Source organism: Passer domesticus, chromosome 14 (genome assembly GCF_036417665.1).
Source record: "Passer domesticus isolate bPasDom1 chromosome 14, bPasDom1.hap1, whole genome shotgun sequence".
NCBI lineage: Eukaryota > Metazoa > Chordata > Aves > Passeriformes > Passeridae > Passer > Passer domesticus.
In genome coordinates this window covers 14,948,444-14,959,999 of record NC_087487.1, presented here as the reverse complement: position 1 = coordinate 14,959,999, position 11,556 = coordinate 14,948,444, and the positions used below count along the sequence as shown (strand labels likewise).

General features: G+C 41.0%; 1 long non-coding RNA gene across 1 annotated transcript in view; it reads right to left on the bottom strand.

Annotated features, from left to right (window-relative positions):
- Positions 1 to 224: 224 nt before the first annotated feature.
- Positions 225 to 11,556, bottom strand: part of LOC135280839 (uncharacterized) — a 42,462-nt gene continuing 31,130 nt past the window's right edge. The window contains exons 4-7 of the long non-coding RNA XR_010347659.1: positions 5,239 to 5,538; positions 3,200 to 4,062; positions 1,925 to 2,079; positions 225 to 1,701 (exon numbers count right to left, since the gene is read on the bottom strand). This is a non-coding gene — a long non-coding RNA (uncharacterized LOC135280839). The remainder of the gene's footprint in view (positions 1,702 to 1,924; positions 2,080 to 3,199; positions 4,063 to 5,238; positions 5,539 to 11,556) is intronic.

The following is an 11,556-nucleotide window of genomic DNA, read 5'->3' as shown; positions in this document are numbered from 1 at the left end:
TTGACAAACAAGATCCACAATATATTAATTAATTCCATAAGCATGAGCTGCAGCACAAGCTCCATAAGAAGACAGTCTGAGTTATCATTTTTTTTAGCTTTAGCCATTTCTAGCCACCTCGAGCCATTTATCTGGTGTCTCTGTTTACCTTGCTCCCTCAAAGAGGAAATGATTGGCAGTATGAACAAATAAAACAACCCAAAAGGAGCATAAAAATGTGATTTTATATATCAGTGATATTTATTATGGATTTGTTATGTTAACTCTCATCACACACATCTGGAGAAAAAGCAGGCAATTAAGATTCTCTGGTATGTAATTTATCTGAAACATCAAGATTTCAAGTAAAAATGGATACTTTGGAGAAGAAAATTACAGTGAATAAAAATTCCAGGCTCCTGTCAACAAGAACATATTCAAAGAACACAAGTGCATACTCTTCTCCTTGCTACCTCTGCAGCAAATGTGGTTATGTGTATTTTTCCATTTCATTTGCTCATGCTTCTCCCTTTTCTTTACTCACTCCAGCTGTTAATTTTCTCTCTCCCCTCTTACATTTAGCTTGTGTTTATAACTAATTGTTTCTGTAGTTGATTATAATTAAAAACAAAATGGAGACTGCTTTCTAATACTTGACCCTTGATAGCAAATATCACATCTCAGTCAATCATTTATATGCTAATCCTAAAAATTCTGTTCTCCTGTTTAAATCAAAAATTATGGGATGGCTTTGTTCCATCCCATTTTTAATAATGTGCTCGTGGCTTTATTTTCCAGTGAGGAGCAATATATTTCCACACTCAGCCTGGGAAAAGTGGGAAGGTTGCTCCTCAGATGGGATTATGTTTCTGTTCTTTTCATTGTCCTGGTCATTAACTCCAAAATCCAGTCATTTAATCCCAAAATTAGCTGTGTTTCTAGTAAGTTTTTTTCCATGTCCTCTCATCCCCAGGCTGAGGTCTTTGCAGAGATCTGGAGATGTGTAACACCCAGGAAGTTCACACCAGTATTTCTCCAGTACTGGACCTCCACTGCGCCTACACCTGACTTATCCTACAATCAGCAGGAGGAAAAGCCTCAGGTACAGCAGAGAAAGGAGAGAGAGGCAAGAATAAGCTCAGGAAACATACTGAGTCATCCAAAATGCTGCAGATAATGATTTAGGCCTGGCTGAAACAAGATATTCATTTCTCAGTGTCCTTTTCATTCTTTCCAACAGATTGCCTTAACCTTGGGCACAGACAGAATAATTTCTTCCTTCACTGCAGTTTCTCTTCTGCCAGAGAAGGAGGCAAAATCCCACAAATGCACTTTGTAAGAGTCATCTGAATAAATGGACAGGACATTTATAGTTCTGCTTTAATATATGTGGCTGCCTAGGAGATTTTTTCTACCCAGAAATATTCCTCACACTGGCATTTTCTTTTCTTCTCCCCCAAAAAAGCCCAAGATGTTGGATCATGTGACTTCCAACAACTCCAGGAAAGACACACCTATCAAAAAGGGGCTTATATTGCAATAAATATAAATATAAATATCACTCTTTATTTGGTTCAGGGAAACATGTTGTGGATTTTTTTCTCTCCCAGTGCAAAGAACCACAAGCACCAAGATCTGTTTTGTTTTCTTCCATTTTCAGTCTTCAGTTTTTCTTTTCCCTTTTTTTATGTCAAGAAAGCAAAGTGCTCACATACAGAAAACCTGGAGGAAAAAAAAAGGAAAATAGGGCTTGAGAAAACTTTAAAAATTACACTTGAAATGAATCATGTTTCTGAAGTTCAATTTTGATTTTGTGGGTTTTTTCCACTGGAATATCAAAATACATGAAGACAGTAAGTTAATAATGTTTGGACTATAATAGAATATTGACCTATTTTGCCTCTGAGAGAGGGAAAGAATAAATCTAGGAATAAATCTAACTCACAGTACATCCTGTTGCAGTCAGCTCTTTTCTTGCAGCAGAGGTGGGAAGGAGTGGCCATCATTATCATCATTATTATGATACACAGAAATGTTGATCATAATTATAGTACATGACAGAGAGAGCTGTGAAGTGCATTTTATTTCTCACAAAATACCCTGGAGGTGTAAAATAGACAAAAATAGGATTAATTAAGTCTCTTTTGGCTGCACATTTCCATGCTGATTTTAAGCACTTTTAAATGTGTTAGAGAAAAATCATCAGTGATAGCAAGATATGCTTGTGACATAAAAATATATATTTTTAATGAAGTTGCTTCCAGGAATGCCTTTCATGCTTGACCTAACAAGGATATTCTAGGTGGTCCAGAAGAACTCTGGACCTGAGGTGTCCCATGCAAGGCTTTGTGCGTGAGAAACAAGCACTGAACCAACACAAAGTGATTCTTTAATGAACACAAACATCTGTTAATTGATATAAGTGTGATGGATGTATTAGCAACTCCAGATCCAATCAAGGAGGAGAGAAAAGCTCTGCTTGCTGATAACAGCCTGATTCATGCACACAGAGGATACAGAGAAACAACAGGTAAACTGAATTTCCAGGTATCAAACCACAGAAATCAGGGGGTGGGGGAAGCCTTAGAGGTGAGGAGATGCTGCTACTGCTTCCTGCTATGGCTGTACATACATGTGTCACCCAAATATTTTACATCACTGCAGTGATGAAGGGTTTTCTTGTGAAAATTACTAGAGAGGAGCCCAGCACCAAAAGAGTCTGGAAACAAAGACAATTTTATTCTCTGGAAGTACTCTGAGAGAAGAGGAACCAAGTATCCAGGATTTTGTCATGAGCAGGGTTTATTGGGACAGAACTGCTCAAAATGCTGCCTGAGAAAAGCAGTTTATTGAACTGGGTCTGAGATGTGTGAGTGCCCAAGCTTCTCCCTCATTTGGCTCTCTAAAATGGACAATAATGTCTTGTAACCTGAAGGGACACTGAGGTCCAAGTGTCTGACTCACAATGCCAAATGTGCCCCCTTAGCACACCTCTTGCAGCTGCTTTGCCACTCTCTACTGTGAGCAAATAACCTTTTCTTTCACCCCCTCCCTGAGCCCACTCCCCACATTTCCTTGGCATTCTTTTTCCTCTGATGAAACCCTGAGTCCAAGCCTGGGGAAGTTCACACCACACCTTTTCTTGGACTTTCCATCCATTATCACCACATTCAGGGTTTTCTTGTCCACTGGGGTGTTTGTGATGATTGAAAGAACTTACCCTCAGTCAGCTTTGACTTCATCTCAGCAAAAAAGACCCAGCAGGCCTTCATGAACCAGACTTCCTTCTTCTTCTCCCCCACTTCTTTCTAAGTCCCTTCTGACAAAACCAAGGACCCTTGGGCCATATTTCCTATTTATTTCCCTGTCTGAAGCTAATTTGAACAGATGCACGGAGAATGACAGTTAAACAGCCTGAAAAATAGGTTTCCAACCCCTGAGGCAAAGTTTAAACTATTCCTTTTTTTAATTTTTTTTTTTTGCTTCTATCAAAACAGCCTGAGACAACCCTGCTGCTGAGCTAATGGATAGTTTAGAAATTGCTGCATTCTCTTGTTTTACTCTTTAACCAGGTTTAGACTGAAAGCTTTGTGTTTCAGATACAACAGAACTACAACAAGAAGTAATTGTACATCACTGTTGGGTATCACCAGGCAAAGAAGATGAAACCATTTGTGAAATGCTTCTATTTTCCAGGGCTGATGTAGCTTGTAAGTTGTTTTATTTCTTCATTACTGCTCTCCTTAAAGCTCACTCATGCAGTTCAGGCAATTCACAAGCAATAGGAACTCTAATCCTGCTGCCTTAAGATCTCATGGTACTTTCTGAAAAGAACCCTCACAAATCAAATTCTTCCCCTCCATCCAATTCTTCTCTCTTGATTTTCCTTTTTTTGTCTAAGAAACAGATCTGCTTTGCTTCTGGGCTGGAGTTAACCAGAAGTGTTTAAACCCAGAGGCAGTTGCATTACAGCAAGGGACTGCTTTGTTCCTATGGAAATCACCTGAAGAAGAAATGAGAAAAGGCAAAATATCCTTGAACACAGATTATGCCATTAAAAGTGAACTATAATTTCATCAGAATCTGAAAAAAAAAAAAAAAAAGAAAAAAAAATTTAGAACACCCATTCATTTATACTAAAATAATGCTGGATCATGCTGTCTACTCTTGCATCCTTCTAACAATTTAGGCAAATGCTAGTGTGATCACCTAGGAATCTCTGACTTTTCATGCTCTGTTTTACAGTGTTTTCAGGTCTCCAAGTATAAACCTCTACTTGGACACCGAATGTCACACAAATGCCTTTAACAGCTAAACAGCACTTTACTACCAGGGTGTTGAAACATGTTTATACAAAATATGTATACAAAATTTCAAAGAATATAAATCTGTACCAAAAATGCATATAAAAATAATTACAGGATACCAAGAAATGCTAGACAGGTCTAAACCCAAGCATTTGCCATGAACATTTACCCAGTTCTACTCCTAACCACCAGCAAGTGAATACAGAGGCTCCATCAACCCATTTGTTTTCTTTTGATTGCTTTGTTTGGCTTTTATTCTAATTAAAGACATCCAGAAAACTTCAGGGGATTATTGGTCTTATATTGTTATTTATTTGTGGAGATGAGAAGATAGAGCTGTTAGAGAACCAGAGCCATCCCGGAAATGCACTGATAAACAAACACATTCATGTTACATATGTGTGGCATCCACACACACACGCACATACGTAAGTGTGAATGAGAACATCTGAATATTAAAATAAATATTTCTCCTTCAGCTTTCCCACAAGCTGTTGCAGAGCAGAAATAAGGAGCAGTGTGTAACTCACTCTTCTGTTTCTGCCAAGGCTGTGGTTTCTCCCCATGCCCAAAGGAGCTCTGTGTGACACCCTCCAGGCTGCACTGGCATCTCTGAACCACCAAAGACCAAACCCCACAAGGCATGGCATGGATCAGGTGTCAGTGCCTGCTGAGGTTCTTGGTACCACTGCAATTATTCCTGGATCTGGTGCTTTCCAGACACTCGGAGCTCACAGGATTCCTGTGACCTCTTTGGAAGTTAAAAGGACACAACCTGCTATTCTCAAAGGCAAACTCCTCCCAGGGATGCTGAAACCCCACTCCTGTCACCATCACCAGTGCAGGTGATGCAGAGCAGCTCCCTTTGGCTTCCATTTCTGTGCAGGTGTGAGCCTCTAGGGCCTCTGCAGTGGCCTGATGGAGGAGGGGTAGAAGTGTAAATCAATAATACCTGTTCTCCTTAGTGACTCTCCAAGTGCCTGGTGTGAGCATTCCTGGATTCCCAGAAGCAGGAATGCAATCCTCACTGCTGCAGAGGCTCAGGTGAGCCCTCCTCTGGAGAGCAGGCACTGAATCTCTGTGCTGGATCAGCCTCTGTCAGCTCAATAGACCTGACAGGAGATCCTGTAACATTCCTTCCAGTGAACACCAGTGACCAGCCCACACAGCCTTCACTCCATTTACTCCATTTCTTATTTTCTTCATTCCTTGCAGCATTCTGCTCTCCACACATCTTGTAGCCACACTCCCACTGCAAGTCAAGAATATACATGTTCAGTAGAAAAAAGACCTGCTCTGTTAGTTAGGTACTGCCTGTGACAGGACAGTTTAGTTCCTTTCTCGTGCCTGAGCTTGTGCTCCTGTAGCTAAATATCTGACAGCATCACAGGAGAAACACTGAGGCCACCAAGCTTCAAGTCATTTCAGAAATAAACTGTGCCTAAGCCAGATGGCTGGAGTTGGTGGAGTGAAATCCAGAGCCTTGGAACCAATCCTGAAGCATTATTTCATCTGAACACAGCACACCTGGCAGTCCCTGTGGCTGGGTAAATGCCTTTCAATCTAAAGCAGCTCAGTAAATTCAAACACGTCATCTCTACGATAGGAAATCAATGCCTACTTTTAGTGTGCAGCTTCCAGATCAGCTTTTCCCTTTCCCTATCTCACTGCCAAGCCCCTGCCCTCCAGTGGCTGCCCTCTGCTTACCCAGGAGAGTTGAAGAAAGGGCTGATGTGGAGGAAAATGACCATTGACATTTATGTCACAGCGAGGAGATGCAGGCTAGTGACAGATTGGTGACAGCCCTCAGGTGACAGGTTTCTGCCTGCACTGTCAGCCTGTGCAGGGGATGCTGTCTGTGGCACTCACTGGTCAGATTTGCAACCTGAAACACTTTGCAGTTGAAAACACTATTTTCAAAATCTTTCAAAATGCTTAGAGCCAACAAAAAGAAAGCAGGGACTCAAACACAAAACGTCCACAAGGCTCCTGACAGCAATGTCTGTGCCAAAGAAATCTGGCATGTCTGAACTCCTCATCCTGAGAAAGCTGCCTTTTCCCCTTTCTTCCCCACTCTCTTTCTTTTCTTCTCGGTTCCCCACCACATCCTGAGGTTTGAGTCACTGTGGGCTGTACTTTTATCAACAATGAAACACAGAGACACCTTTCACAGCTGCTGAGCTCATTTCTTGCTTGGAATTTGGCTTTCTAAAGGTGAGTTGTTTGCCTTTGGAGAGTTCACACACATGTGCACAGCCTCAGACTTGCACATAAAGAATGCTCCTTGCTGTAGGAAAACAACAGCCTTACACAGCTGGGTCTGTCACTGGGGGTGGTGGCTGCTGCCCTGTTACCCTGGGGCAACAAGGGGATGCCAGATAAGCACTGCCAGCCTAATTAGAGCCCTGCAAAATAACAAAATGAATAATAATTTTTAAAACCCCAATGGATGACGAGCCTTTTACAAGACACCACATACACTGAGAAGTGACAACAGCATCAAGATTAATGTTACTGGTTTGGGATTCTCACATGGAAAAATCATTTTAGAACTGCATTTGCAGCCTCTCATTTCATCCTGCTGCATTCCTCGGTCACAGGGGAACGTTATCACCTGGTCTGGACCAGTGAGTGGGCTGAGTTCCTCTTCCAGAAGCACAACCAGCACATACATATGCTGGGATCCTGGCACAGCATCCCATCTCAAGTGCTGACACCTTTCAACCCTGGCATGTTCCTGTGGCATTACAGAACTTGATTAACTTTCCTTCTCAGTATGCTTTCTTCCCCCCCCATCCCAACTCCAGCACTCTGTTTTACATTCTGTCTCTGCCTCTGCACTTTCTAATTCTCTCTCCTACCAAAAATTTTGAACTCTGGTGAGAAAGGCTCACTGGATTGTAATTTCCTGCCTGTCAAACAAGAGGAAGCATCAGCAGCCTTGTGAGAAAACCACTTCTCATGACCATGAGGTGGGTGAGCAGGGCCCAGATGGCTTGGAGAACTTTGGAGAGCATCCACATTAATATCTAAGTGTTAGGATGTTTATCTGAGCTTTTGATCCTGTAACTCTTTCACATTCCCTGTAGACTTTGACTCTGCCTTCTATGGTTTCCCTGGCCAAATGCATTCCATGAGGAGGGTTATTTATACCTCCTGATCAGCTCAGGGTATACACAGTGCTTCAAATTGCTCTGCCTGCATAAAGATACTTCCTGCTGATGCTGTTTCTTTTGCTTTGCTCCAACTTGTGGGGCTTCAGCTCACACATATCCTGACAAGTGGGGATCTGTGTATGTTGACAAACCCCTTTGCTAATCCCTTTGACATGAGCTAAAACTCTTCCAAGCAAAGAAAATTTTCTCCTTCATTGTGTTTCAGTCATCTAAAACTAGGAAAAAGAATTATATTGTGTGGTTCAGTTCACTCATTATGTGAATTGAATAGGAAACAACTGATTCAAAGAGTACACACCATCCAAGCCTGTTAATGAATATTGGGGTAAAGGACTTGAAGAGTATAGGTTCACTTTCCAAATAATTTATGAAACAGAGAAGGAGCTATGGTCCTGCTTGGAAAAGCAGTGGGTCCTTGCTGGATTAAGCATTTACCCTTAACAATAAACACATGCTTAAATCCATGTAAAACGAGTGAGACTTAGGAGTGCTGAGCTGGGGCTCCATTGTAGAACATTTTCAGCTGTTTTCAGCCCTGGAATTTTTTCCCCACATTCTGCAGACGCTGCCGGAAATCCCCAAGACAGGGATTTGGGTATTTGGGTATTTGGGTATTCACTTCTGCATGTCAAAATTTCCCCGTAGGCTGTGCAGAACTTCAACCAGCTCTGCTTTCTGTTTGTCTGAATGACAATGTTAGCTACTGATTTCTCTTGGAGATGGTATAGTTCCAAAAATCAAAGGTTCCCTTTTGCTGTAGTGGTGAAATGGAAATAAAAAACAGGCAAACTACCAATTTCCTGTTTGAAGTGAAAGTAGCTACCAAGATGTAGTAAAAAAAGTTAAAGATTCAAACTGTTTTATTGAGCAGAGTTTCTCAGGACATACCTTAAAGTGACTCTTCACTTTATTTTTCTCATCTATTTCCAGGTAGAACAGTCTTTCTTTACTTCAATGTGTTGGCAGCAAATAACATTTCATGAGACAGATACAGTCTGCAATGTCCTGTCTGCAGTTCTTATTAACAATTTTTCCTGCTCATCTATGTCTGTGTCATTTGAAACAGAGTCTACATGTCAGATGTTCATTATATTGATGATGTCCCAATGACAACCAATTTATTTTCCTGCCTGCACCTCAAAGAATTGTATTAGTAATGATGTCTATCTGCTCTAGAGATGCTTTGTTAAAACTGATGGTCTGCCATGAGGATACTTAATTATATCTTCTTAAAGGAACACAATTAAGTTTTCAGGTAAAAGATGGCTCTAGAGTTAAAATGTATCTTCAAATTAGTTTTCCTGGTGGATAGGATGTTTAATTTTCATTTTGGTAGTCAAACTGGAAAATTGATCAGAGTGATCTAGTAAGATGAATGCTCTTGAAAGCAGAGCTGCCACTCATCAGAATTCTCTTTTAACCTTCAGCCAATGTGATATTTGGTGGTAAAAAGGGAAAAACCAGACACACGTGGCAGTGCACAGTCATGAGAGACTCACTGTGGTAGGGACACTGCTGATGGGGACAGGGCAGGCATCCCTTGGGGCTGCCAACCATCAGAGAGGGCGCTGCTGAAACTTGCAGAAATTTCCATTTTTATCAAGAAATGCAGAAATTTGCACTTCTGTCGAGGCTTCCTAGGACAACTTCAAGGTAACTTTGTTCCCAGCCCAGATTGGGAGTGCTGCTCCTCCTGTAACAGGAAGCTCATCCTGCACACCTGTGTGTGTTTGGCACTGGAACTATAAATATTCCTTGTTTGAACAAGCCTCTGGGGGACACTCGGCCATCCCATAATGGGGTACAGGGCTTGGGGCACCACCCACACTGAGATCCTTTGCCCAGAAAGGGCTGATAGGTTGGCCAAGAACCAACTCATTGACCAAAACCAGCAGAAAGTCTCCTGTTCTCCTGAGCCCTTCAGAGATCCAGGGGTCTTTCATCTGTGGTTTCCAAACTGTTCTGACACTGCTAGAAGTAGGAGTTTCTGTAACAGCTTCATTTGATTCCTTTTTGGGATCATTTATCCTCCCAGTTCATTCTGCTCCAAAGTTTTCCACATCACCTCTGACATATTGAGTTTCCACATGAGCTGTACCATATTCATTATTTTTAGCTGAGCAATTACTTTCTGAAAGCAAATCACTTTTTTTTTTTTTCATAGCATTCTGGAAACAACCCCAAAAAGATGCCTGAAAGGAATGTCATTAAAATACATGTAGCAATACTTTCCTGCAATACAAAACAAAACTCATTTAACATGCAGATCTCTGCAAATGTTGGAAGCCACCTGCCTCCCAAAGCACATAATTTCATAGTCCAAACCAGAAAAAAAAAAAAAAAAAAAAAAAGTATCTACATGCACACACATACTTCTATGGACCCTTATCCAAGTCTATTTTAGTACAGCAGAAACCAGAAACTGTGGATGTAAAAAAGGACATAAAGAAGAAAGTCCTTTGTGCACTACTAATATAAAAATAGTCTATCATAATTATTTCCAGAATATGTCAACATATAATTTAAAACAAATGTTTTGGACGAAAAACAAGCTTTTCAAATTACTGGTGGCAAGTAATATTTATAATAATATTGATTTTATTTGTGGTCTTTCCTCTCCTGCTTTCTGGTAAGCCACTCATTACTGGAATATATTTACCATACAGTTTGGACATGAAATTGCCAATCTGTTGTCTTTTTGCAAATTGTACAGTATGATATTTTGTTAGTTAATTTTAATAATGATGATGATACCAGCTGGCTCAATCACGTGCTAATATTTTTGTTTATTAACTGGGGAGACAGAAAAACTTAAAACTAAAACAAATTAATATTAAATCGCAGAATGGTTTGTGTTGGAAGGGACCTTAAAGGTCATCTTGTTCAATGGACAGGGACAACTCCCACTATCCCAGGTTACTCCAAACCCCATCCAACCTGGCCTTGAACACTTCCAGGGGTGGGGCAGCCACAGCTTCTCTGGGCAGCCTGTGCCAGGGTCTCAGCACCCTGACAGTAAAGAATTTCTCCTGCACATCTAATCTAAATTTCCCCTTTTTCAGTTTGAACCCATTCCTCCTTGTCCTATCACTACAGTTCCTGATGGACAGTCCCTCTCTGATAATAAATGATAATAAATGCACTTCCAGGTGCAAACATCTGGTTGAAATCAATGAATTTAATTAGTTTAATGAGTTGCAACTCATTAAAAGAAAATACTGCAGAGAGTTGGCAAGTACTAATCACAATGTGACCAAAGTCTTCATGCTGATTAAACTTTCCATGTTATTCATGAATCAATTTTTGAATCAGGCTTTAAGAACTCTACCTGCAAGAAAAAGGAAAAAAAAAAAGGAAAATAAAAAGGGGGAAAAGAAAACTGAAAAGGAAAATTTAAAAAAATGAAAAAGGAAAAGAAGAAAAAGAAAAATGAGACTGCTCTGAAAAAAAGCCAGATGAGATATTTCAGCTGGGCTGTGTTCAGGAACACTGGGAATATTCTTTGTTCTCCTGGTTCTCATGGCTGGAGATCCCTCTCCTTCACAGATGCTGCTGATGCTGCTTAAGCTGCTCTCTTCCCAGGTTAAAAGTTTCCCTGGAGCACCAGATCCAACAGATCTTATCCAGTGAGGAAACACCACACTCCAGCACTACGGATTTTCCATGCAAGTACAAGAGATTAAATCAAACCTCCAGATACAACAACCAGAAATAAAAAAAAAAGCCCTCCTGTTCTTTAGCAAAGCTTGGATCAAGGTTTAGATCCAAGCTTCATGGCTTGGGATCATTTCCAGTTGTGTCGTGTCTTTCCATTCCTCTTTCTGGACACGATCGATAGCGGCCGTGCCAGTAGAAATGAGTGTTGGAGGCTGTTTTTAGAACCCTGGTGATTTGTACAAAAAAAAAAAAGAGCAATACTCCAAGTGAAGCCTCACTTCACGAAATTTCCATCTCCATCCTGCAGGCTCAGGGCTTGGACGAGGTTCAGGTTTGAGGTGCTTAGCACTCAGCTCACCGCCTAACGAGTGCCGCGCCGGCCAAGGCCTGGTTCTGCTCCGTTTCAACACAGCTCCAACTCGTCACCAAATCAATGG